We start from the raw sequence: 21,355 nt of genomic DNA, 5'->3' as shown, positions 1-21,355 counted from the left end.
TGGCTTAATAAAGCAGTTTGTTCAGGCTTCGAATAGAGAAAGTGAATGTTTTCAATGTATTATTTCTGCTTTTCCTGCTTTGTCTTTCGAGAAGATAAAAGTAGGTGTATTCGATGGACCTCAAATTCAAACCCTCATACGTGATGAAGAATCTGCCAGGAAGATGAATAAGGAGGAGAAAGCAGCATGGCAGTCTTTGGTGGCAGTTACAAAGAACTTCCTTGGCAACAAAAAAGCAGAAAACTAAGCCTGACCTGTGGTGGCGCAGTGGATAAAGCGTCGACCTGGAAATGCTGAGGTTGCCAGTTCAAAACTCTGGGCTTGCCCGGTCAAGGCACATATGGGAATTGATGCTTCCAGCTCCTCCCCCCTTCTCTCTCTCTGTCTCTCCTCTCTCTCTCTGTCTCTCTCTCTCCCTCTCCTCTCTAAAATGAATAAATTAAAAAAAAATTAAAAAAAAAACAGAAAACTATGAACTTCTAGTTCAAAGATGCTGTTAGCTTTCTGCAACATTGGATATAACATGAGCGTTAAGATTCACTTCCTGAATAGTCATCTTGATAAATTTCCCGAAAATCTTGGAGCTGTTAGTGGTGAGCAGACTACTGTTGGGGCATCAAATGAGGTTGTCCTCGACAAGCACACAAACACAAGAGCTACAAACACAAATTTTTGCCTGAATAGAATTTAAATAAGTTTTGCACAAATTTTATGATTAAAATAAGTGTTTTAATATATTCTATTTTGAAATTGTAGACAAATTCTGATGCAATCATATATTTTAGTGTATAAGTATATTTACTACATTATATAAATTATTATATTTTCACACAGATGATGCCCAAGAAGACATTCTACTTCATTATGTTAAACTAAATGTTGAAAATTGTACAATAAGATGAAAACTGAAAATCTTGAATTGCAAAGAAACTGTAGCTTACAGAGAAAAACTAATGTCAGGTTTGAGATCAGCACACTGGAATTAGGTAAGAACATGTGTTTCTGTGGATGCAACAAAAATCTTGTTCCCCAGTGTTCTTCGTTGCAGCACCTTAGTTGTTCATTGATAGCTATCTCATATGTGCCTTGACTGGGGGGCTATAGTAAAGTGAGTGACCCCTTGCTCAAGCCAGAGACCTTGAGCTCAAGCCAACGACCTTGGGCCCAAGCCTGCGACCTTGGGCTTCAAGCCAGCGACGTTTGGCCTTAATCCAAAGACCATAGAGTCATTTTTAGGATCCCACACTGAAGCCAGTGACCCTTTGTATGAGCTGGTGAGCCCACGCTCAAGCCGATGAGCCTGCACTCAAGCCAGCGACCTAAGGTTTTTGTTTTTGTTTTGTATTTTTCTGAAGCTCGAAACGGGAAGAGACAGTCAGACAGACTCCCACATGCGCCCGACCGGGATCCACCCAGCACGCCCACCAGGGGCGATGCTCTGCCCACCAGGGGGCGATGCTCTGCCCCTCCGGGGCGTCGCTCTGCCGTGACCAGAGCCACTCTAATGCCTGGGGCAGAGGCCAAGGAGCCATCCCCAGCGCCCGGGCCATCTTTGCTCCAATGGAGCCTTGGCTGCGGGAGGGGAAGTGAGAGACAGAGAAGAAGGGGGGGGGGGTGGAGAAGCAAATGGGCACTTCTCCTATGTGCCCTGGCCGGGAATCAAACCCGGGTCCCCCGCACGCCAGGCCGACGCTCTACCGCTGAGCCAACCGGCCAGGGCGCCAGCGACCTAAGGTTTTGAACCTGCATCCTCCACATCCCAGTCCGATGCTCTATTTACTGCACCACCGCCTGGTCAAGTGAAACCTTGACTCTTTCTGTCTGAGTTATTTCGCTTAGAATTGTCTCAAACTACAGCCTGTTGTCACAAATGGGAGTGTTTCATCTGTTCTTATGGCTGAATTATTTTTCCCTTTAAAGTAAAGAGTAAACCTGAAGTTGACTCGGAGATTAATCAATGAACCATCTGCCTAGTTCCCTGCAGGGACTCGGAAACTATTCCAGAATACCATACTGTCTAGGAAGCTCTCCCACTAACATTTATTTTTCTTATAAATCCTGTTTTTGTTTAGTTGTGCTATCTGTCAAATTATAAAAAAATTAAGTCTCAATTCCATTTCTAAAAGGAAGGAAATGAAAAGTACGATCTCTCAGGGCTTATTTAGTCATAATTTTCTGCGATTTTCATTATTATCTGGAGATTTTTTTCACTAAAATAAAAAATGGTTGGCAGAAAGGACAAAAAAATAAATAAATAAAATAATTCAGAAGAGAATACTGGGAAATTTAAAACTGCATTGAGAGCCATGTTCACAGTCCACTGACACACTGAGAAAATGTGATATTGCTTTGTTGCTGCCTCTTCAAAAATGGAACGAAATCTACAGTTGAGTATGGGAATGTGTTTTGGAATGCATTTTGAAATGCAGATTTGCTAATGAAATTTTTTTTTTTAATTTTTTTTTATTTATTTATTCATTTTTTTTTTTTTTTTTTTTTAGAGAGGAGAAAGAGAGAAAGAGGAGAGAGAGACAGTGAGAGAGAAGGGGGAGGAGCTGGAAGCATCAACTCCCATGTGTGCCTTGACCAGGCAAGCCCAGGGTTTCGAACAGGCGACCTCAGCATTTCCAGGTCGACGCTTTATCCACTGCACCACCACAGGTCAATGAAATTTTTTAAAGCTTTCACAAAAATGAGGATACTCCCTCTGCGGCCACCTAGAGCCACTCTTTGTCTGAGCGGTGATGGGCGTGGGCGTGGAGGCAGAATGGGAGGAAGAACCACAGAGAGGCATCCGGGAGAACGGAGAGAGAAACTCCTCCCAGCTCCCCTTGCTGAGGGAGACCCACTTAGACATTCCTTCCAGGGAGCATTTGTCATTGGCCCCCATCAAGAAGGTAAAATATCTATTCCTCGTTTCATGTGAATGTCATAGAACAAAATTCTAACTCACAGGTACGGAATCCTGTTCACACGGCAAATATATTGCAGGGAAAACTCAACTTCGGTCTACTCAGTGTCTCAATCTAGCTTCTCACCTCTGAACTTCTCATAGCAGCTTTATGCATGTTTTATTTAATTTATTTTTTTGTATTTTTCTGAAGCTGGAAACGGGGAGAGACAGTCAGACAGACTCCTGCATGCGCCCCACCGGGATCCACCTGGCACACCCACCAGGGGCGATGCTCTGCCCACCAGGGGGCGATGCTCTGCCCCTCCCGGGCGTCGCTCTGTCGCGACCAGAGCCACTCTAGCGCCTGGGGCAGAGGCCAAGGAGCCATCCCCAGCACCCGGGCCATCTTTGCTCCAATGGAGCCTTGGCTGCGGGAGGGGAAGAGAGAGACAGAGAGGAAGGAGGGGGGGTGGAGAAGCAAATGGGCGCTTCTCCTATGTGCCCTGGCCAGGAATCGAACCCGGGTCCCCCGCACGCCAGGCCGAGGCTCTACCGCTGAACCAACCGGCCAGGGCCTATGCATGTTTTACTTTTCACAAGAGCTGCGTGGTTCTTGGTACCGCCTGCCGTCGGCCAATCTAAAACCGGTAACTAACACTGAAGGGAAATTGAATGTAAATGAAAAATCAAGAAACTACACCTGTTCCTTAGAAGACAATTTAGTTTTTCTACCAGTGACAATTGGAACAAATTGTATTCATTGCAAAAGAGGAGGGAGTGGATGTTTGATAAAGGCAGGGGCTAATTTTTTCTAGCGTTCAATGTTGGTAAAGATAAAACTTGTTTCCCTCTCGCTGTATTTCTAACACATAACACAGCGTCTGATGCAGCACAGATGTGTAATAAATATTTTTAGCCATTATTAAATAAAGAAGCAAAAAGAAAAAAGCTTAGGTTTTATGTGCGAATATGTGCAAATGAGAGCCCAAACAATATGCACACATTTGCTTGGATAAGAGTAAAATTCCCAGTATCCAGTTTTGTTTTGAAAGAAGTATTACAGGTTCTTTTTTGTTGTTGTTCATTATTATTTTTTGTTTGGTGGTACTTTTGAAGCAAAGGAAATATAAATACACCAATTTCTTTAAGTCGAACTAGCCCCAAGGAGATGGAAACAAATCAAATTAACTTAAAGCATCTTTTTTCTCATTTTATCTAAACATTGTGTTGAATTGCAAAGATTGCTTTGCAACAGAATGTCCCAGAAGGGGGAAATGAGGTCTGAAGAAACCAAATTTAAAATTGGATTAAAGAAAAGAACTGTAATTAGACACAAATTAATGAAAACCACTATGCAAGCATCCCAAGTTAGAAATAGACGGTATCATAGAATGTAGATTCGCTTTTAAAAATGTTTATAATTGTAGAACAGAAGGTCAGAGAGAAAGGAATAATAGCCCAGTGGCAATTCTGATTAAGTTAGGAATGAACAAGTAATGAGAAGAGAGATAAAAAGTTGCATTTAGGTTTAAATTTATGTGTTTTTATACCTATCACTTTCCTAGGCAAAATAAAAAAAAATGCAAAACACTAACACCATATCTGACCCAGGTGTGTTTCAGTGTTTCAGACAGAGGGCTGATCTGCTGTCATCAGTGAGTCGTTGCTATGAGGAACCCGAGGAAATGGGAACAAGGGAAGTCCATTCCCTTAGCCATCTATCCTCCGGGTTTCCTTAGTAATAAACAAACACAAGTTTTAAAATGTTCCTTTCATGAAGGGATAAAGAACCCTTGAATCGATCTGCTTGCTGACACAACTGAGAAGAAAAATCACAGGGGAAACAGACAACTTAGAAGAAAAGCTTTATGCGAGGGTGACCGAAAAAGAAGTAAGTCTTCAAAAGGATTAAATGGACCCTCCACAGGCATCAACAGCAAGCATGTATGATTCTTTAATAATAGAGATGAAAAGGACAGTGATAACATTTCTTCAACAATATAGTCAATATCTTAATTTCTACTATTTTTGCAAATAATACTTTTTAAAAATTTTTAAATATTTTATTTATTGATTTTTAGAGAGAGGGGAGAGAGAGAGAGAGAGAGAGAGAAGGGGGAGGAGGAGCAGGAAGCATCAACTCCCATATGTGCCTTGACCAGGCAAGCCCAAGGTTTCGAACCGGCAACCTCAGTGTTCTAGGTCAACGCTTTATCCCACTGCGCCACCACAGGTTGGGCCACAAATAATACTTTTCAAATAGATATTGGTCAGGATAATGAAGACTGTCTGGACACTCTAATGAAACACAGCTGTGGACTTCGCTGCAACCCCAGCTGAATGAAGGACAGTTCTCAGCTGCTATTGAGAATGTTGCTAGTTTGCTCTCAAACATTTGATTGCATCTTAGGCAAAGCTTGAAGTTGAGGAAGTGAGAGAAGAACTTTGAGGACAGGGTGGGCTACCGGGAAGAGTCTTTTTTTAAAATATTATTTTTCAATGACAGTTTATATTTAATAAAATTTTATATTTGTTTCAGGTGTATAGCATAGTGGGTAGGCAATCATAAGTTTTACAAAGTTGTCCCCCAATATTTCCAGAAGCTCCCTGGCTTCATATGTAGTCATTACAATAGTACTTACTGTATTCCCTATGCTGTAATTTACATTCTTGTGACAATTTTATAACTACCAATCTGCCTCCTTAATCCCTGCACCTAATCACCCAGCTACTCAACTCCTTTACCCTCTAGCAACCAGCAGTCTGTCCTCTGTGTCGACGAGCCGGCTTCAATTTTTATTTGTTTGTTTTATACTTTAGATTTCACACATAGTGCAATCACATGGTACTTGTCTTTCTCGGACTGACTTATCTCACTTAGCATTGCACCCTCTAGATCCATCCATGCTGTCACAAATGACAGGATGGATTTTATTCTTTCTCATGGCCGAGTAATAGTCCACAGCTTTTCGATCCACTTGTCTACTCCTGGGCACTTGGGCCGCTTCCGTATCTTGGTTGTTGTAAATAAATAACACTGTGGTGAACACAGGGGGCCATGTATTCTTTCAAATTTGTGTTTTGAATTTCTTCAGATACATACCCAGCAGTGGAATTGCTAGGTTATAAGGCAGTTCCATTTTTAATTTTTTTTAAAAATTAAATTGGTTCAGAGGACTTTGATTAATAAGATTTATAGGATTCAGGTGTTTAATTCCATGATGCCTCACCTGTGTACTGCATTCTGTGCCCACCACCCCAAGTGGAACCTTCTCTGTCGCCATATGCTTCATTTCCTCTACCCTTGACTACCTCCCACCCTCCCCTTCCCGCTGACAACCACCATTCTATTGTCTGTGTGTGTGCGTTTTTGTTTTAGGTTTTACTTGTTTGTTCATATATTGCTTTCAGTTTTATATCCCACGTATAACTGAAATCATCTTTTTCTTGACTTTTCTTTTCTGACTTATTTTGCTTAGATTCTCACGATTCATCCATGTCATTGCGAATGGCAGTATTGCTTCTTATGATGGAGTAATGTTCCAATGTATGTGTGTGTATATATGTGTGTGTGTGTGTACCACATCTGTTTCGTCCAATCTATCAAAGGCCCCTTGGGTTGTTTCCAGGTGTTGGCCACCGTAAATAATACTATAATACTACAATGAACATAGAGTACATATATCTTTGGGAATAAATGTTTTTAAATTTTTCAGGTAGATACACAGAAGAGGGGATGTTGGCCCAAAGATCAACTCTATTCTGAATTTTTTTTTTTGAAGTAACTTCATACTGTTTTCCATAGTGGCTGCACCAATGTGCATTCTCATGGACAGTGCAGGAGAGTTCCTTTTCTCCACATCTTCGCCAGCACTTGTTTGTGGATTTATTCATGATAGCCATCTGACAGGGGTGAGGAAATATCTCATTGTGGCTTTAGTTTGCATTTCTCTGATGACTAGTGATGTTAGCTATCGTCTCATATACCTATTGTCCCTCTGCACGTCTTCTTTGGAGCCGTATCTATTCAGGTCTTCTCTCCACTTTTTAATTGTTTTTATTTTTATTTTTTCTGATGTTGAGTTGTCTGAGTTCTTTATATATTTTGGATATTAACCCTTTTTCAGATGTATCATTGACCATTTTCTTCCTGTCCATTCAGTAAGTTGTCTGTCTTATTTTTTGATAATTCCCTTTGCTGTACAAAAACCTTTAAGTTTGATGTAGATTCATTTGTTCATTTTTTCTTTGTCCTCCTTGGTCAAGGACATCTATCAGAAAAAAATATTGCTGGAAGAAATGTCAGAGATTTTACTGCTATACTTTCTTCTAGGTGATGGCCACGACTTTCTGCACGTTGTCTGTCTCTTGTCCGCTGATCTAATTCTAACTCGTTTCTTTTCTCAAGTCAAAGTTTAATTTTCTGCCGTGGAAGTAGTGGACTTGATAAGTGCACAACTTTATAGTGAACCTTGTCAACATTCTCAAACATTGCTGTACGTCTTTAAAAATGTTCTCAGGAATGAAGCATTGTAAAATAAAACATTTCTGCTACGCATATTTTCATCATTTACTATTCTAATCATAATTGAAGTCATTGTCATTTGCCAGATGAGCAGACAAAGAGAGAGAACAACATGAAAAAAGGACTATTCTATTTACACATTATGGCAAATAATAATCACTTGTTTTACACATGAAACACTAAATTTGAGCTTCATTATTTGATGTTAATAATATTTCTGATACATTAGGATACAAAAAGAAAAAACAAAAACTGAATAGGTTAAGTGAATTATTTGAAAGCTAGAAGTTTTAAGCATCCGTACTTTATTGGCAAAGTTTGTTATTTTTCAGTTGTTGGTTTAATTCAGTTTGTTGTCATTGTTTAGAAGTCCCATATAACTTCCAAATAAAGGTTTTGCTTTTCTTTGTAGTTATCTGCACATGGAACCTATAATCTTGTTCAAATCATGAAACCTGTATTTTTGAAACAAATGAAGCCTATCCCCATTTTTTTTTCCCTAAGAAAAATGTCATTTCTAAACATTAGCTTTTATTTCATTTATACAGGTGCAGTACCTATTATCTTTGTTACAGTAAATATGTTTACACCAATAAGCTTAAACTATTTCTAACTCAGTAGTACACAGGGAATTTAGACTTTAGAGCAAAGGCAAGGAACATTCAGCGTATCTTGCCACAAATTTGTTCAGGTGGAACAGGATTGGGTGACATACCAGTCAGGCAGCAGGCATGGTGTGACAGCTTACAGATAGACAATGAAATGGAACTTTGAAGAGCAGAGCAGCTGTATTCTATTGTATCCTGCAATTAAAGCTGTTAAGGCAAAAGAAAATTATCTTCTCTTCTACCTTCTTGTTTCAAGGCTGTCTCTCCACATTGTCTTACCAAAGCCTGACATATTATATTTTCATTGTGACAAAACATAATTGATGGCATAGTATATGCTTTTATGAAACAGTGTGTTTATTATTAGAAATGTTCAAATACTTATTCTGAATAATACTGAAGATCATGACAGTATACCTTAAGTGTATACCTTCAAAATAAGTCATTTTGAAGACTACCTTTCTAATTCCACAATAGTTGAGATTTCTAGTCTTTTCCTGAAAATTAGGTATAAAAGAAAAAAGCCGAAATAAGTCAAATTATGGACAACATTCATAAGCCACTTATATCTTTATAAAAGTTAGAATGTAAAAACCTGGGGGTAAATGTCATAGACTTAAATCACTCTCACCCCTCTGAGTATACATATGTCTACATTACTCTTCTATGTCCTGTTAACGTAAATTATTAGAAAAACTACATGTCGTTTTATATTGAGTTCAATGATGAGAGCCTTTGGAATTAAGCATTTCCCACTTATTAAAAAAAATATAATTTAAGATGAAAGAAAAAAGTCATACACACAGACCCTGAGTTCTAAATAGACTTGGGTTCAAATTCTGGCTCTGGGACTTACCAGCTGAATGACTTGATTCAAAATAAGAAGAATGTCAATGTTAGCTTTGGACTAGTTTGTCCCTAACTATCCCAAGTGCTACGATTTCCTAGAGTAGCAGATGGGACAATATAACGTACTGAAATTTATCATTGGAGTATTTGGGTTCAATTAACATATGTAGCAGAGTCTTGAATAAACCACTTTAAAGAAGACCAAACTCACAGTAGACATATTTATCTAAAATGTAGCTTAATAGCCCCCTCAACTTCAAAAGTACTTAAGAGGCATAGGTTACACCTTTTTACAACTTCAATGTTTATATTGATAAAATATAGTTTAAAATAAAAGAAAATAAACAGTTCTGATACACAAAAGTAGAGTGAACAATTTACAAACAAGTGAAATTACAGCTTTTATTTTTACCCTCATTTCTAACCGTTCGGATATTTAGCAGGGTAAGTTACCAGTCATATGATGAATATGACACCAACCCACAACCCACCCCACCCCCGCGGCGCCCAGCCAGGACTGCTAAAGCCATGACTCACCCTGGAAGCTGCTGATTATATAGGACAAGTCACAGCCCCTAAAAATAGCATTTTCTTTTAAGGAAGGCTATCCTGGATAACTACCATTTTATTAAAAAATTATACTATTTTTATCCATTCCTTGTTCAAAAGGGCCTCAGAAAATTTTGAACGATGTAATTTTGAACTGTGAAAGATAACCAACTCTCAACTTGATCTTCCAGAACTGACTTTAATAAAATAAAAATTACCCGTTATCTCATAGATATTTTTGAATCATGTACAGAGGTTTTTGGAGCTGTCACTCTCTCACACAAAACTAATGTGACTGTCTTTGTCAAGGACAAAACCATACCGTCTCCCTTCCAACACCAAGATGTTTATTCTCGACAGGAAAGCAGGAACCTTACCACTGACCTTGTTCTACGGGGCCACTCCCACTGACTCTGGGCTGATTAGATACTTCAGGAATCCCATCACAACTTTCCTTAAATAGAAATGTCTTATTTTCTTTCTCCAAAATATTATTTTCTTTTTTACTAATCAAAGTAAATTTTCCCCAGGGTATGGGGTAATTGACTCTCTTTCTTGGACTGAAGGGAAAAGAAACAAACAAGCAAATAAAGAGAAATAACAACATCAACAGAAACCCTGAGTTTCCAAACCTTTGTCCAGGTCTTTGAGTAGATAAATTTATCTTTATTCTCCCATCAGAACATTGTGTCTCTGTTTTTTGACAAGGTCATGGAATAAGTCTTGTTTATTTTTATGTCAGTAGACACCTGGACTGAGCTGGAAAGCCATAGTAAATAAAAGAGAATTCACAGTCTGCAAAGCAATGTAAAATCCTGTCTTCACTGCAGATCCAAGGTGTGATTATTGTAGACGATGTTGATTTCAGGTCATTGTTTCTTTTCAGCGATATCATTTGAACATCCATGCAGTTTGAAATAAGTGTTGAATGTGCATGCACACAGAAATATTTGCTATCTATGTCCCCTTTCATTCAGTAATTTGTCCCCTAGTGACCTGGAAGAAGGTGGCTACAGGAAGAATACAAAGGTGCATATTCATTTAAAACAAATAAAGAGATCTCTCAAAGGAGACAAATTGCAATGCTCAGATTCACAGCTGATGTCTTCTGCATCTGATTGCCTAGAATGAATAACTCAGGGCTTGGGAAATGTACTGAAGAAAGCCAAGGACCCTATCCTCGGAAGCAGAAATGGGGCGCATTCTCATTCTCCAGCTGACAGAATGGTGGGAGTCGGGACGTTGGGATTGAGAAGCAAAGCTTAACAGCTGTCATTAAGGGGAATCGGATGAAGGGTTTCTTTTTATTTCCTCCCATTTTCTCTCAACTCAAGAAACAATCATATTTACAGTGCCAATGTAAGTGTTTTTCTTCCAATTCATATTTTCTCCCACTTCTCAGTAAAGAGCATTTCCCACACAAAACATTAAGTTGGAGGGAATTTGACAGAAGAGGAAGTAAAGGTTTGTGTGGTAAACATCAACCCTTCAATAAAAGTCAAGAAAGTAATTAAGTATGAAATTCCAGGTGATGGTCAGAAACAAAGTCAAGCTCAGGCAGACCTATGAGTTGCAGAAAAAAATGGGTAACTAAGAGTGAGTGTGGTGTATACAAAACTATGCAGGAAATGAGCCTGTATTTACTAACTGTACTAGCACCTGGCAGGGAAAGCAGATGCACTCTTCCTTACAGATGCATTTAATTTATTATTATTTTTATTCTTTTCAACTTTCTTGAAGTATGATTGACAACTAAAATTGCACATATTTAAAGTCTACAACCAGATGATGTGATACCATGCGTACATTGTGAAATGATTACCACACTGAAGTTAGTTAATGTGTGCATCACCTCACACCAAGCTACCTATTTTGTGCTGTGCATATGTGTGGTGAGAACACATGTTTTACTCTCAGCTTCTTCAAGTATACAAGTATATAATACAGTATTATTAACTGCAATCACCATGCTGTCTATAGATCCCTAGTGCCATCATATTACAGTATATAACTGAAAGATTGTGTCCTTTGATTGACACCTCCCTATTTCTCCCACTTCCCAGATTCTAGCAACCCACAGTGCTACTGTTTCTATGAACTCAACTTTTCTTTTTCTAAGATTCCACATATGAGCAAAATTATACACCATTCGCCTTTGTCTCTCTGGCTTATGGCATTTAGCATAATGCTCTCCAGATTTATTCATGTTGTTGCAAATGGCAGGATAAAGAAAATCTGAGGCATTTCCATGTACCTATTAGTCTATTAATTAGTTGTAGAAAAAGAAAAATCCTGCCATTTCTTTCTTTTCTTTTTTATGAGACAAATGCATGTTTATGCCTATTAGAAAAATAGTTGTTGCAAATAATTAGGACATAATATCTTTAAACCTTTGTGCAGAGTCATTGATTCATTAAAATATATGTTTGAAATATATATATTTTTTGGAAAATATGTGCCAGTGACTTTTTCAAAGCTTCAGGATTGTAATAGTGAATGTAAAGTTGAAAATATATTCCTTTTTTTAGTTTATCTGCAAATTGAGTAGTCAAGCAATAAAGAAGCAAACAAAAAAATATAAAATATAACGTGAGAAAGTGACCAGAGACATGAAATAAAACATAACAGCTTAATGAGATAAAGAGATACCCAGTCAGTGCTCTCCAGAGAGACATAACCCATAGGATATTCAGGTATATATATGTATGCCACCAAACATGCATGCAAGTATCTGTGTATGTATGTATCTATCTATCTGTGAGATGATATATTTTAAGGAATTGGTTTACATGACTATGGAACTAGCAAGTGCAAAATCTGTAAGGAAGGCCATCAACCTGGAAATTGTGGCAGAAATTGAAATGCCATCTTGAATCTGAAGACAGAAGAATTCCTTCCTCTTTGGTTGGAGATCTTATTCTTTTCTCTTAGGGCTTTTGAGTGATTAGATGAAGCTCATATATATTAGAGAGGGCAATTTGCTATACTCAAAGTCTACTGATTTAAATGTTAATCATATCTAAAATACACCTTTACAAAGCCATTTAAACTCATTTTTGACCAAGCACCTAAGCAGTACAGGTTAGCCCAGTTGACACATAAAATTAACGATCACAACAGGAGATAGGGTACTTCTCTTAAAGGACAGAACACTTAAAAAGAGACACGAAAAAAGTATAGCTCTGGCTGGTAGTTCAGTAGATAGAGTGAAAGCCTGGCATAAGGATGTCCTGGGTTCAATTCCCCCTCCCCCATCTCATCATCTTCCCCTCCTGCAGCCAGCAGCTCAATTGGTTGAATGTGGCCTGGCGCACCAAGGATAGCTCGGTTGGTCAGTCCAGAGCATTGGCCTCAGACACTAAAAATTGCTTGGTTGATTCAAGCATCGTCCCTAGACAGGGCTTGTCTGGTGGATCCTGGTGGGGGCATATGTGGGACTCTGTCTCATTATTTCCCTGGGTCCTCTCACTTCAAAAAAAAACAAAAACAAAAACAAAAAAACAACAACAATTAAATCGTTGTTTATTTTTAAAGTGAAAAGGCAAGTCCTTATACTAGAGTGCAGTGAGCCTGGGAGAGAGAAGTGAAGATGAAGAAGCAGTAAGAGGCTATTTGGCCTTTTAAGAACTCTGCTGTTGGCCTGACCTGCAGTGGCGCAGTGGGTAAAAGCATCGACCTGGAACACTGAGGTTGCCGGTTCAAAACCCCAGGCTTCCCTGGTCAAGGCACATATGGGGTTGATGCTTTCAGCTCCTCCTTCCCTTCACTCTCTGTCTGTCTCTCTCTCTCTCTGTCTCCTCTCTCTAAAATGAATAAATAAAATCTAAAAAAAATAAATAAATAAGAACTCTGCTCTTTATTTTCAGGGCAACAGGAAGTCATGTAGAGCAGTGGTCCCCAACCTCCAGGCCACAGACTGGTACCGGTCCGTGGGCCATTTGGTACCGGTCCGCAGAGAAAGAATAAATAACTTACATTATTTCCGTTTTATTTACATTTAAGTCTGAACGATGTTTTATTTTTTAAAAATGACCAGATTCCCTCTGTTACATCAGTCTAAGATTAACTCTTGACGCTTGTCTCGGTCACGTGATACATTTATCCGTCCCACCATAAAGGCCGGTCTGTGAAAATATTTTCTGACATTAAACCGGTCTGTGGCTCAAAAAAGGTTGGGGACCACTGATGTAGAGTGTTGAGCAAATGGCACGATTGTCTGGCTCAAACATTAAGAAGTTCATTTTGGCTGTTATGTGATGAAGAGGCTACTGAGGGGCCGGAGTGGAAGCTGGAAGCTAAGCTGGAAGTCTACTGAAATGTGGTCATGGTGTACTGCGATGTCCTGCTGATGGTGTGGTTGGTGAGAAGTGGTTGGATTATGGGCATATTTGGAAAGTAGCAACAGACTTGCTAACATTTGGGGTAAGCAATGTAAAAGAAATCTAGAAATAAAAAAAAAAATGATTCTAAAATGTTTGGCCTTAGCAGTGAGATAAATAATACTGTCCTTTTCTGAGAAGGAGTCAAGGGGAGACAAGATTTCAACTCGGATCAGGGTCACTTTAAGGTGCCCAGGATACATCCACATGGAGAAGTCACGTGTTCGGGCGGTTGAATAGAAGAAGGCTCGGGGACGGCAGAGGTGAATGTGGCAGTCATTGAAATAGAGAGATATAAAGACTTCCATCGGGGATGGAATCACCTAAGAACTCAAATTAGATAAAGAAGGTAATGGGGGCCCTGGCCGGTTGGTTCAGCAGTAGAGCATTGGCCTGGCATGCAGGAGTCCCGTGTTCGACCAGGGCACACAGGAGAAGCGCCCATCTGCTTCTCCACCCCTCCCCCTCTCCTTCCTCTCTGTCTCTCTCTTCCCCTCCAGCAGCCGAGGCTCCATTGGACCACAGATGGCCTGGGCGCTGGGAATGGCTCTATGGCCTCTGTCTCAGGTGCTAGAGTGGCTCTGGATGCAACAGAGCAATGCCCCAGATGGGCAGAGCATCGCCCCCTGGTGGACATGCCGGGTGGATCCCGGTCAGGCGCATGCGGAAGTCTGTCTGACTGCCTCCCCGTTTCCAGCTTCAGAAAAATGAAAAAAAAAAAAAAAAAGGAAGGCAATGGGGATAAGAAAAGAATATGATAGAGTTACACATCGCTTTTCCTTCTCCATGAAATTTATAAACATCACTGAGGTGCAAAAAACTGGGTGTTGTTGCAACTACTTTAAATATATAAATTTATTAGGGTCATTCTGTGTTTTTAAAATTAATCTTTTTTCCCCCCATACAATGTGACTGTATTTAAATTGGAACTTAAAGAATGAATAGTGTGATTTGTCAGATGAGGATGCAGGCAGAAGTAGGGGCAGAATTAGGAAGACTGGTAGACACTTTTAGATATGAATTTGTGTAATTGTTACAGAATCTTCATTTGAAAATTATCCCCATTTTACAGGTTTAAAAAAGAAAGCAGTTTGCTTAACGTCACACAGCCTCTTGTCTGAAATACTAATGCAGACCCAAAGACGATGTTGAAAGGGCTTTCATTCTGCAGTACAACGCTGCTGACCTCCAGGACTTTATACTATGGCTGTTAATTGCATTATGAAATATTAACAGGCATGTATTTCATTAAACACTTTGCTTTCATAAACACAAGGAACGCTGGGCAAATCAGTAAGCACTGTCCATTGCTTTTCTAAATTCTTGATATTAAAGCAAAATTCAGAAACTCACTACAGTTATTTTATACACGAATTTCATATTTTGTATTCTGAAAACATTAGTGTCCTTCCCTAAAGGCTATGGAAGAGATCAGCTGTATACCCCCGTTATGTGAACATTTTCACCCAGTTGTCAGGGACTTTTATAACACACTGTTAACCACATGTTTCTTCCATGTGTTTGATGATGATTCAAAAGAAACAGAGTATATCCAATCTAAGGGAACTCAAAAATGGTCTACAGCCTCAGTGACCTAGAAAAAGTATATAATATCTAACACCAGAATGAACACATTTTTGATTGTCCGTGAACAAATGATTAATACTCATCTAATCACACCTAAGTTAGAATCTTAGAGGCTAGACATTTAAGTTTTAATCACTTTTTCCTTATTGAATGTGAGGTTGTTTAGAGACATGAAGGCATGACAAGGCATGTTTTAGTACTCCATTAATACACAACTCAGGCCTACTCAAGTATCTTCACCCGCTTAAGTCAGGTGTTAATTAAACAATAAAACATAACACAGAGCACCTGAAGGCTATTACATTCCTTTAGTGTCTTAATTTTCAGAATCAAAAGGGAAAAAAAAGAAATAAAGAATAAATCAAATTACCATTAAATAAAGACAGATTAAAGGCACTGCTAAAGAAAAAAAATCATATAGGTGATTACTTCATTTGATTTTATCTAGCTATTTACATATGTTGACTCCAAACACATATATGGGAGTACTATTTTTCCTTTTTGAAAAATTGAAGTGAAATCTACATAACATAGAATTAACTCTTTTAACGTGTACAATTCAGTGGCATTTAGAACATTCAAATGTTGGGAAGCTGCCACTTACTTATATCAACCAAAATGTTTTCATCAAGAAAAGCTCATATCCATTAAGCGGTCCCAACTTCTCCTAGCCCCTGACAATCTCTAACCTATTTTCTGTCTCTGTGAATTCAACTATTCTGGATATTTCATGTAAGTGAAATCGTCATGCTTGTCCTTTTGTATCTGGCATATTTCTCTTGGCATAATGTTTCCAGGTTTTTCCCTGTTGTAGCATGTATAAGTACTTTGTTCTTTTGTACATCTACAAAATATTCTATGTATGTAACAAATTTTGTCCATCTGTCCAGTGATGGATACTTGGGTTACTTCTTGGTTATTGTGAGTAGCGCTGTTATGAACATTCATGTCTAAGTATTCTGCCCGTTGCCTATAGTTTGAAGCATATTTCTAGGCATGGAGTTTCTGGGTCTTGGGGTGTACTTTTGAAAGCGTATGTATCTTCAATTTTCTGTTAAGCATCTCAATATTTTAAATTTATTTATTTGTGGGAGGAAGTTCAAGAAATTAAAGTGTATATTTAGAAAAAGAGAAAATAGAAATGATTTTCTCCTGTGACAGAGACGTTCTACGACAGCTTCAACACTGAGGAGAAAGAGGTGATTCAGCCACTGCTCTGAAGTGGTACAGGACAAACTTACTTCCACAGGGGTCGGGGCAGGCAGTGGAAGTTGGTGCTCCAACAGCTCCATTAGTTTTGGTTAGAGAATACAGTTAGTAAAGAGATACAAATAGAATGAGAGTGTCACCAAGAGAAAACTTGAAAGCTTCCCATGACATAAGATGTAAAAATAAGAAACACATAACTTATAAAGGCAAGGGAACATAAGACAACAATACTATCTTCACATTTAGTGACGAGAAGGGACTTACCCAAGCGATTAGCACATGGAGAAGTGAGGTCAAAATGACAGTCAAAAGCTGTCTTTGATATTTTGGTAGCCAATCCTTGACTAGGATTTCATTGGATGAATTTTTCCTACTTTAACTTTTTTTTTTTTTGGTCTATATATTTAAGAATTAGGTGCTAAGATATAGTAACATTAACATAAGTTTGTTTCAAAGAGACAATGACAAAATGTGCCAAGTGTTAGGCAGAACTGTGCTGCTGGGCGACCTTAGCAGCCAGGAAATAACCCAGGATGGAGAAGAGGAGAGAGTAAGGCGCTCTGGTTGACAGCAGTAGTCACACAGATTTCTACGTCTTTGTAAATACTGACAATCATAGTACTATGTGTATGTGTAACAGCATACTACAAACAATGCCTTCTGCTACTATGCACGCAAGTATCTTTTCTAATAAACTCAAACACTCCAAATCTAAAGCAATATATTTCCCAATAGAGTTATGAAGAATTCGAAACTAAAGTATAACAAAAGTATGGAGATTTTAAAGTTAAATTATAAGATCATAAAGATATGGTTATGTACAATTGCCAAAGAATATTTAATTATTAGCAAAATAATTTTAAATGTATAACTACAAACCTAGTTCTGTGTTCATAAGGATATAGCTACCAACACACAAACATTAATTATCAACATACTCTGTTCACTCTATAGAGAAAGCTGTCTATGGCGAATGGTTATGGCTAAATTATATAGGAAGATTGAAACACTCAGGAAGAGTGAAACATTGAGGAGTTTGTGTGACAGCAGACTCGGAAACACAGTATTATCAAAGAGCATGCATGGTCTGAAGACATGAACACAGAAACAGTTTAGCAACAATGTATTTAATATACTAGACAGGGTTGTTTTGATCAGTAAGGTTCATTCTCTTCTATTCATAATAATAAATGTTGGAACCGGGCTGATAAAATGCACTGGTAATTCAAAAGATTAATTTTTTTTTTTGGGGGGGGGGTTTTTCATTTTTCTGAAGCTGGAAACAGGGAGAGACAGTCAGACCGACTCCCGCATGCGCCCGACCGGGATCCACCCGGCACGCCCACCATGGGGCGATGCTCTGCCCATCCTGGGCGTCGCCATGTTGCGACCAGAGCCACTCTAGCGCCTGAGGCAGAGGCCACAGAGCCATCCCCAGCGCCCGGGCCATCTTTGCTCCAATGGAGCCTTGGCTGCGGGAGGGGAAGAGAGAGACAGAGAGGAAAGCGCGGCAGAGGGGTGGAGAAGCAAATGGGCACTTCTCCTGTGTGCCCTGGCCGGGAATCGAACCCGGGTCCTCCGCACGCTAGGCCGACGCTCTACCGCTGAGCCAACCGGCCAGGGCCCAAAAGATTAAATTGATTAAAAAAATTAATGTGGCCAAAATTTAAAACTATTTTTGTCATTGAGCCTATATATCAAAAGTATTAATAACACCTAACAATTGTATAAAGTTTTTGTTTTGTTTTATTCCTAGCCTTTAGTCCCATATCTGTCACAAAGTACTGATGAGAGAGAAAAAAGAGGAGAATATGAAAATATCACAATTTGTAAACTGGTTCTCATTTCAAGAAAAAGCAATGGTTGATGCTAATGACTCTATTCCTTTGAGTAATTTTTCATTATATGCATGTAAAGAATGCCTAAACAAGGACAAAAAAGTAAAATATCATCCTGATTAATACTGTACATATATATTAGTATATATATAAAGTTGTTAAAAAGAGTTGATTCAAAGCAGTGTATTTCTGAATTATTTCCCGTCGAATTCACTGCAGAATTTCCAACCCAAAGCACCTAATTCTGTAGTAACTTCCATATTGGCTGGCTCAGTTTACTCTCATCCAACTGAATTGTTAGCCACCTTGGATTTGTATGTGGAATGTGTGCTGAGTTTGCATACAAGTGCAGACTTACAAGACGATACAAGCGTGGGCATTAGAAAGATTGAGATAACACGTTAATGTGGTGAGCAGTTTGACAAGATATGAACAGAGTAAGGACGATAGGCCAGGCCCAGAAGGCCGCCAAGGCTGAAAGCTCTATGTGCCTAGCAATGAGCAACACCGGGGAACACAAAGACCTCACCCCCAGCTGCCCTTTCTTCCCTTAGCTGGACATGCGGTCTATCACTGGTCATGGGATTGGGGCCCTCCCCTGACATATCACTAGTTTCAGACTCTCTTAGAAGAAGAACAAATAAGAAAGCCAGAGAATATAGCCTTAAACCTTAACCCCTCAGTCATGTTTCTGCTCCAGGCCCAGAGAAGCAGCCAAACCAGACAACGGAGAGCCACCACTGACCTCAGGACCAGCCGCATGGACTCACTGCCCTTCTGTGGCAACGACCAGTAAGTGGAGAACGGGACCCTTATCGAACGCACCCGAAGAACTTATGAATATTCTTTTTTTATTTATTTATTCATTTTAGAGAGGAGAGAGAGAGACAGAGAGAGAGAGAAGGGGGGAGGAGCTAGAAGCATCAACTCCCATATGTGCCTTGACCAGGCAAGCCCAGGGTTTCGAACCGGCAACCTCAGCATTTCCAGGTCGACGCTTGATCCACTGCGCCACCGCAGATCAGGCATGAATATTCTTTTGAGATCCTGCCTTGGAACCTCCCCTGAAATCCTCACCCTGATAATCCCTTAGGATGGAGGTCCCAATGTGCTCTCTCTCCCGAGAGGACCGGGAGCCTTTCCCTCCCCCTTCTCCTCCTCTTCTTCCTTCCAGGCCTCTTGTCCTTGCCCTTCTCTTTCTCCTAAGCCCCAAAGGACCCCAGGACACTTGCACATCAGGGAGCAGTGAGCAGCATCCTGGGCTAACTCCTTGACCCTGTTTCTAAGGTCCCCTTTCCTCTAACTTTCTTCCTGCATAGCTAATTAATTCTTCCTTTAGTTGCTGTATTTTGTCTCTTGCTTGAATTCTTTCTCTCAAGCCAGACAAGAATCGAGGTCTTGCTGCTCCTCCTGTACCACTGATATTGCTGACACATATCTCACATGACTATATACTGCTCGTGCCTATCACTTGATTTTGATTAACATTTGCTGGTGATTTCGTGAATTAACGATCATAATTTAACTAGGGTATATGCCAGCGGTAGTCAACCTGGTCCCTCCTGCCCACTAGTGGGCATTCCAGCTTTCATGGTGGGCAGTAGCGGAGCAACCAAAGTATAAATAAAAAGATAGATTTAATTATAGTAAGTTGTTTTATAAAGATTTATTCTGCCAAACTTTGTGAAAATCCAACATAAAGTACTTGGGAAATAATTATTATTATATGCTTTAACTTGCTGTAACTCTGCTTTATAAATTTTATAAAGTAAAGTGTCTTCCCTACTTAATAAATCACCATTACTGTGGAACTGGTGGGCAGTTAGAAAATTTTACTACTAACAGAGATACAAAAGTGGGTGGTAGGTAAAAAAAAATAATAATAAAATAAAATAAAATAAAAAACAAAAGTGGGTGGTAGGTATAAAAAGGTTAACTACCCCTAGTATATGCTCTATTCAACCTTTTCTTACTTTTCTGTTATACTCAATCAATTGATTTTAAAGTTTTAAAGACACTAAATCAAAATATAGACTGCAGAGCAAAAGCCGGGGGTGCACGAATGACACACACACACACACACACACACACACACACACACACACGCAACTGCATTCCCAGCTCTTCACTTAAATCTGACAGTTCCAGTCTGTGACTCTCATTCTGGAACTTGCGAGGTAGAATGACAGCTGCTCCCAGTCAGTTCCCCTACAGTCCACAACAAGGGCAATAACCCCTTGGCAGCCGTCCTGCTATTCGGTTTCAGGGTGCTGAGTCACAGATGACTGCCCTAAGGCTGTGAAAAGACCTCCCACATCCTGCTACACCCAGATCCCACTGCACAGGGCCCCCTGCTACACACAGACCCCCCACTGTCCACTGTCCACTGACTGATGGCTCCGGGACAGCTATCTCGGGCCCTGCTGAGCACACCTTGCAATAGGCTCTCCTAGAAAGGGAGCCCCCGCCCTGCACCTGGGGCTGACACCATTTTGGTCTCAGCACATCCACTTGCAGGTGTCTGAATAAATTGTTTTTTTCTCCTTATACTTTGGTGGGCCTGATTCCTCCTGGCATCTGACCTAACAGAACTCCTTCAAAGTTGGGTTTCCATATTTTTATATTAAAAACTACCAAAAATTTGTGTCCTTCCTCCAAGAATAACTTTAACAGAGGGTTATATTAGGTTGGAAAGAGTGTCCCTGTGACATTTTTTACAGTCCTGAATAAATCATTTAAGCCCTCCAAAACAATTATTATTTTTTTTTTTTTTGTATTTTTCCGAAGCTGGAAAAGGGGAGGCAGTCAGACAGACTCCCGCATGCACCTGACCGGGATCCACCGGGCATGCCCACCAGGGGGCAATGCTCTGCCCCTCCAGGACGTCGCTCTGCTGCAACCAGAGCCACTCTAGCGCC

At 39.7% G+C, this 21,355-nt stretch overlaps 1 protein-coding gene and 1 long non-coding RNA gene across 20 annotated transcripts in view; one reads left to right on the top strand and one right to left on the bottom strand.

Moving 5' to 3' along the window:
- The window catches only part of ROBO2 (roundabout guidance receptor 2), a 1,433,919-nt gene that overhangs the window by 1,217,803 nt on the left and 194,761 nt on the right, over nt 1-21,355 (bottom strand). The gene's annotated exons all lie outside the window — the stretch shown is intronic.
- Nucleotides 1-21,355, top strand: part of LOC136312030 (uncharacterized) — a 139,986-nt gene that overhangs the window by 22,476 nt on the left and 96,155 nt on the right. Inside the window, exon 3 of the long non-coding RNA XR_010726875.1 lies at nt 19,138-19,229. This is a non-coding gene — a long non-coding RNA (uncharacterized lncRNA). The remainder of the gene's footprint in view (nt 1-19,137; nt 19,230-21,355) is intronic.

The sequence above is a fragment of the Saccopteryx bilineata genome, chromosome 8 (genome assembly GCF_036850765.1).
Source record: "Saccopteryx bilineata isolate mSacBil1 chromosome 8, mSacBil1_pri_phased_curated, whole genome shotgun sequence".
NCBI classification, from domain to species: Eukaryota; Metazoa; Chordata; class Mammalia; order Chiroptera; family Emballonuridae; genus Saccopteryx; species Saccopteryx bilineata.
This window is presented reverse-complemented; position numbering and strand designations above follow the sequence as displayed.